The sequence below is a fragment of the Tupaia chinensis genome, unplaced genomic scaffold (assembly GCF_000334495.1).
Source record: "Tupaia chinensis unplaced genomic scaffold, TupChi_1.0 Scaffold144019_1, whole genome shotgun sequence".
Lineage (NCBI taxonomy): Eukaryota > Metazoa > Chordata > Mammalia > Scandentia > Tupaiidae > Tupaia > Tupaia belangeri.
The window spans coordinates 114,075-120,003 of record NW_006203871.1 but is presented as its reverse complement, the minus strand read 5'-3'; positions in this window follow the sequence as shown (position 1 = coordinate 120,003).

Genomic DNA, 5,929 nt, shown 5'->3' with positions numbered 1-5,929 from the left:
GCTGCGGCACCTGTCTGCGACCGTGGTGGCCTTGCCTGTCTCCCGCTGTCTTGCTCTGTGTTTCTTACTCACCTGGTTTCTGTTGCTTCTTTCCCTCTTTCCCGCCTTCACTGCATTGATTAAGTTGCCTTGATTTCATTTTTGTCTTGGTGGTTTGGGAGTTTTACGTCCTGCTTCAGTTTTCTTGGTGGCTACCCTTAAAGTCATAGTGTATGTCGAGGGGTGTGTTTTGTCCATACCTGGAAGCAACCCCATGGCACACCAAGGCGGGGACATGCTGCGCAGCCACCCCGGGCAGGGACGTCCTTAGCGGGTCAGAGCGCAGTGCTGGCGTGGAGTCGGGCAGTGAGCCACTGCCTCCCAGTGCTCCTGTGTACCTGGGCAGAGCGACCCCACCCTCCTGTCGTCAGCCAGGGTCTGTGCCTCCCTGAAAACAAGAGAGCCCCTCTAATGCTGCATTTGGTATACCAGTGTAAAACCCATACACACACGTGTGCATATGGACACATGCACATACCTGCACCCACATATGCATGCACACATACCCATACATACAACCACACACCGGCACCTACAGCACATACTTCTATGTTCATACAGATGCCCCCTGACTTACACACACACCCACAGACACATGCATATACATATCCCTCACTTACACACGTGTCCGTGTGCATATATGCACACACACGCACACACCACACAACACACACATGAATGTTCCATACATGCTCACATACAACATTCACTCACAAACCCGTACATGCATGGGCACACACACTGCACACCTACTCAGGCACATGCACACATGTGCATGTAAGCTCGCACACATACAGTATCCCATCAGCCCCATGCTGCAGGGCTTGGCCCTTTGGTTCCAGCCATGTCCCTCATGCCCAGAGTGGCGCTGAGTCCCGTGGATGCCTCGCGGTGCTTGGTGAATGACGGCTGAATAAAAATTATACCCACAAGGAGCAGGACACACACGAAGTGTACCCCCGGGGAGTGTGTGAGTTTCCGCAGGTGCGCAGATCTCAGAAGAGGAAGCAATCCCCTATGGTGGCTGAGCAGCTGCGAATGCGCTGGCCTTCCAGATGGCCCAGTGGGTCACTCAGGCGGTTCCCTCCATATGGACGATCTCCTGAAATGCACCCTAAAAATAGGGCCAAAGGACTGAGAATGGGTGGCAGGGGACTAGGGGACAGAGGACAGAAGGGAGAATTTGGCAAAAGAGCCTTACTTAGCCAGAAAATTGCGCTGGGAGAAGGGCTGGGAGAACTCTTAGAACCAGATGACCAGTGTATTTAGACAACTGTCCTGGTCACTCCTCAGCCACCATCCACTGTGTGAACTCAACGTTGTTCCGTCGGCCTCACCATCTCTGCAGACAGGACTCCTTCTTCCTCTGAGGGAGCCTCCAGGTGGCGACAGAGATGCTTTCCAGAGGGCCCTGTGGACGGGGGAGCAGCCGCCACTGGGAAGAGGGATGGGATTTGGAATGCCTGTCTCTCCGCACCTTCCTTCTTTTTAACAATATTTATGAAATGAAGATGAAGGAGACTTAGAAAACATGCTTGGAACGGAGTAGATCAGGTCTGTGGGGTGGAAGAAATTGCCCTGCAAAGAAAAATGATGAAAGTCCAACAGAAAAAGGTGGCACTCTGGCAAGCCCAGATTCCCCTGGAATTTGGGCTCTGCTGGTCCAGGCCTCTGACACTCAGAAAAGAGATGGTGCCTCCACGTGGCTGGGGCACAGAGTCGGCATCAACACATCAGAGCGTCTAACACCAAGAAAAGCAAAGCGGCAGAGCCATCCTAGATCTGCCAGAGCGATGCTAATACCCTCAACCAGCCTGGACGTCCAACGGTGCACACAGAGGCCACATGGAGCAGCTCTGGGGCCATGGCATGTCTGCAGGGATCCACCTGTGCGGCACCTCCTGATGCCCCGCTGCCCCGGGACAGGGTCACGGTTATGCTGAGGACGTTGTTCCCTACCTGGACAGCTTCCATGGGGCTTACCCACTTCGAGGCAGGAGCTGTCTGGAACAGCATTTCCTCAATATGATGACTCCAGACACACACAATTTTAACTGCAATCTGCATCATTAGCATTTTCTCCATTACTTTCTCTTTTTTTTCTTTTAGGTTTTTGCTATAGAGTGCTTGCACTCACTGAAGAGACAGAGACAGGAAAAGCGAGAAATCACCCGCAGGGGGGATGGCCCTGCTGCAATTGCTTCTCCTCCATTTTCTTCTTGGGATTTTGGGCATGCCCGCACAGGCACCTGGCATGACTTTCAAGTTGGGAAGTCTGAGGCTTGAACCATGATAGGCAATGTGGGAATCCAGCGCCTTAACCACTGTGCCACCTTCAGGTCCCCACATTTTAATTTTTTTAGAGATTTTTGCTACAGGGTGCGTTTGCTCACCAGAAAGACAGAGAGAAACAGAGAGATAGAAAGTGAGAAATCAACCCCCAGGGGGATGGCCACGCCACAGTCCCTTCTCCTCCATCCTCCTCTTGGAATCTTGGGCACTCACGCACACACGCCCGGCGTGAGTTTAAGCCACCGGGTCCGGGACTCGAACCATGGTTGACTACATGGGAGTTCAGCGACATAGCCATTACGCTAACTGCTGGTCCCCAGGCCCCTACTTTTTAAGGTCCATGCAATCAATGAAAAATGAGACCTGATTTGTATCATCTGCTAATTTCCATGACAAATACTCCCACCACAGCCTTGGTCCAGCTGCTGATGTGGTGTTGCCAACATGGAGCTGGAAGTAGGTCACATGGTGTATCTGCCCCACACAACGAGAGTGACATGTAATCAAATCATTAGAAAGTGCTAAGTTTTGAGAGCTGATCGCCTTTGTCTTTACTATAATTTCCTTAATTGCAAGCTCATATCCTTTCATTTTCAGGGATAGCGTGGTTAGCAGCCAGCTCACAACGTTCGCGGAGGTTAGCCCTCACGTGGAACCATGGATGCTTCTGAGAGGCCGAGTTTAGTGTTCTGCTTGACAGAGACCACAGAGTCCAAATGAGAAGTGTGTGGTTTTGAGATCTGTCCAGAGAGCAGGAATAAGAGAAGGCGTGACAGTGGGAGAAGAGGCCTGGCACTGAGCTCTCCCCGCATGTGTCAGAGACACCAACCCAAGGGGCACCAGCCCTATAAACACAATGGATGTGGGGAAACCCACATCCCAAGGGGAAACCCGACTTTGAGGCCCGCATGCCGCACCTGGAGACGCAGTGGGTGGTGCACAGCAGGGATACTAAGGCCGGCCTTGGATGTCACACCACGGGGAGGGAACGCCAGACAGGGCCAGGCCACTGTCCACACAGGTCGGAGCTGAGAAAGAGAGTCCTCCAGGGAGAAACAGCAAAACCTCTTCACTGAGAAGGAAGGAAATAGAGTACAGTAAAGTCCCCACTGCCATGCAGGTAAGTATTAGCACTGTCTGAGGCACCCGACCTCGTGTCCTCACCAGCACCGCCCTGAGGGGCCTGGGTTTCTGACCGCAGGCGAGGCCGGATACCAGGCAGTGGGGTGGGACACCAGATCCAGCTCCGCAACGGTAATAGGGCTGGACTGTAAAGAGCACTGACTGAGTTTCTGCCATGGTCTGTGCGGGCGAGCGAGCAGGCCGAGATGCTCAGGCACGCTAAGGAGCCCAGGGCACAGTGTGATGTCCACGGGCATGCCAGTGCCTTCCTGCTGGGCACTCCACAACCTGCACGGGTAAGTCAGCTGCAAATTGCAACTTTATTCCCCCTTTATTTTCCAGGCAGCGTCATAGATGCTTTATCTTTAAGTCACAATGATTTTCACTTGCAACAGCTCCTAGAACCGGTGGTGGCTGTGCTATGGACTGTTCAAATGGTTGTTGGGGATGTGCTTCCCAGGGCTTCATTAGCAGAGGAAGTGCGAGGTGTGCATAAGGCAATGTTGAGGATGCTCCTCGGAGGTCACGTGCTGAACTTCCTGAAGTGCTGCCTGGATCTGGAGCCTTAGGCCTGGGACCAGAGTGAGGGAGAGCAGGCAGCAGCTGGGAGTGTCAGGGGGTGTGCTGGAGAAGCCCACAGGGCACTGGAAGTGAGACGGAGGGCCCAGGGAGAACCCGTGTCGCCTGGTCCAGCCCCAGGCCACCTGTTCCTTCACACCAGTCAGGGCCACTAACCTGGGAAACACTGACCAAAAAGTTCAGCTCCACCTTGACACGTGTACAAGAACACATAGAAAAATAATAACGCGTTTCATTACAGATGACTTTTGTTGTGTGATTGTGACCTCCCCTTTCAAACAGCTCAGAATTAATTAGCACCTCAAAAGTGAACACCTGGTGACCAGCAGTTAGCGTAATGGCTGTGTTGCTGGACTCCCACGTAGTCGACTGCGGTTCAACACAAATATTTTGAAGAAGACCTGAAAATCAGAGGCAACCAAGGCAAAAAAAAAAAATTCCTCTGATATTGTAGTAAACGAAAATGATACTCCATCGGAAATAACAGAAGACACATGCTTCAGGAGAGGGTAAATATATTTTCAATCTATTCATCTAGTGAAGGATTAATATTCAGGGTATATAAGAAAATCAATAAACTGAAAAGAAAAAAAAAGAAAAACAAATTAAAAACAAAAAAAAAGTGAACACCTGATGCTTTTCCAGAGCTACTACCTACAGGAATTCTGGGTTTAAGCAGCTTCTCTTGAGAAGGCACACCCACTCTAGTGTAACTGACTTAGTAGTGACGTCCTGTAGGTCAGGTATCTAATTTTTATTTTTGTATTTCTTTGGGCATACGTGTGATATGCTACCGGGGGCTCTCATTTAGTCTCACCGTACGGACTCCATCTGTCTTTTATGGACTCGTCCATTCATTCGCTCGCCGTGCAGCTCTTGTGGAGAGTCAGGAGCTGTGAAGTTTCCGACGTAACTGGGCACATAAAGGTCACTATAAATGTTAACTGTGTGACTGTCACTCGTCAGCACGTGTGTGCACCTGCATGTGACCCACACTCATCCGAGGGTGAGGGCTGGACTCATCAGACTCGGAAATGGTGAAAAGGGCCATGACAGAAAAACAAGACGGGAGGCAGCTCGGGAGTGGGTCTTGATGGGTGAGAAGGAGTTTTCCAGGCCAAAGGTGGTGGAGAGGGACATTTTTTTAAAAAAAGAGAGAGAGATTTTTTTGCTATAGGGCCTATGTCTCTCTCACCAGAGAGACAGAGAGATAGAAAGCAAGGAATCGCCTCCCAGAGGGGATGGCCATACCGCAGTCTCTTCTCCATTCTCCTCTCAGGGCTTTGGGCGTGTACTCACATGCACCCAGCATGACTTTAAGGCCTCCAGGTCCAGGACTCAAACCGCAGTCAGCCATGTGGGAGTCCAGCAATGTAACCATTACATCATCTGATGGTCCCAAGGAGAGGGACTTTTAAACAGAGGGTCTAGGGACCATTCCTGGGGACAGGCACGGCGTAGGTCACTACATACAAAAAATTAGCTCCAAGTGGGGCAAAGACTTAGAGCTCAAACCATAAGATACTTAGGAGAAAACATAGGAGCGAATCTTTGTGATGTTAACTATGACAATGATTTCTTTGACCTAACCCCAAAATCATAAGTACCAAAATTAAAAATGATTGTATTTCAAAGGACGCATTCCAGAAAGTGAAAAGACAATCCCTGGGACAGGAGAAAATTATCTGCGAATCATTTATATACCAAAGGATTTGTACCTAACATATATAAAGGGGAGGATATATAACAACTATTACAACTCAAAATGAAAAACAGACAACCTAATTAAAAATTGGCAAAGCATGTGAACAGACATTTCTCCAAAGAAAATAAACCAACGATCATAAGCATACATGAAAACGTGTTCAACATCATCAGTCACCAGGGAAAAGCAGAT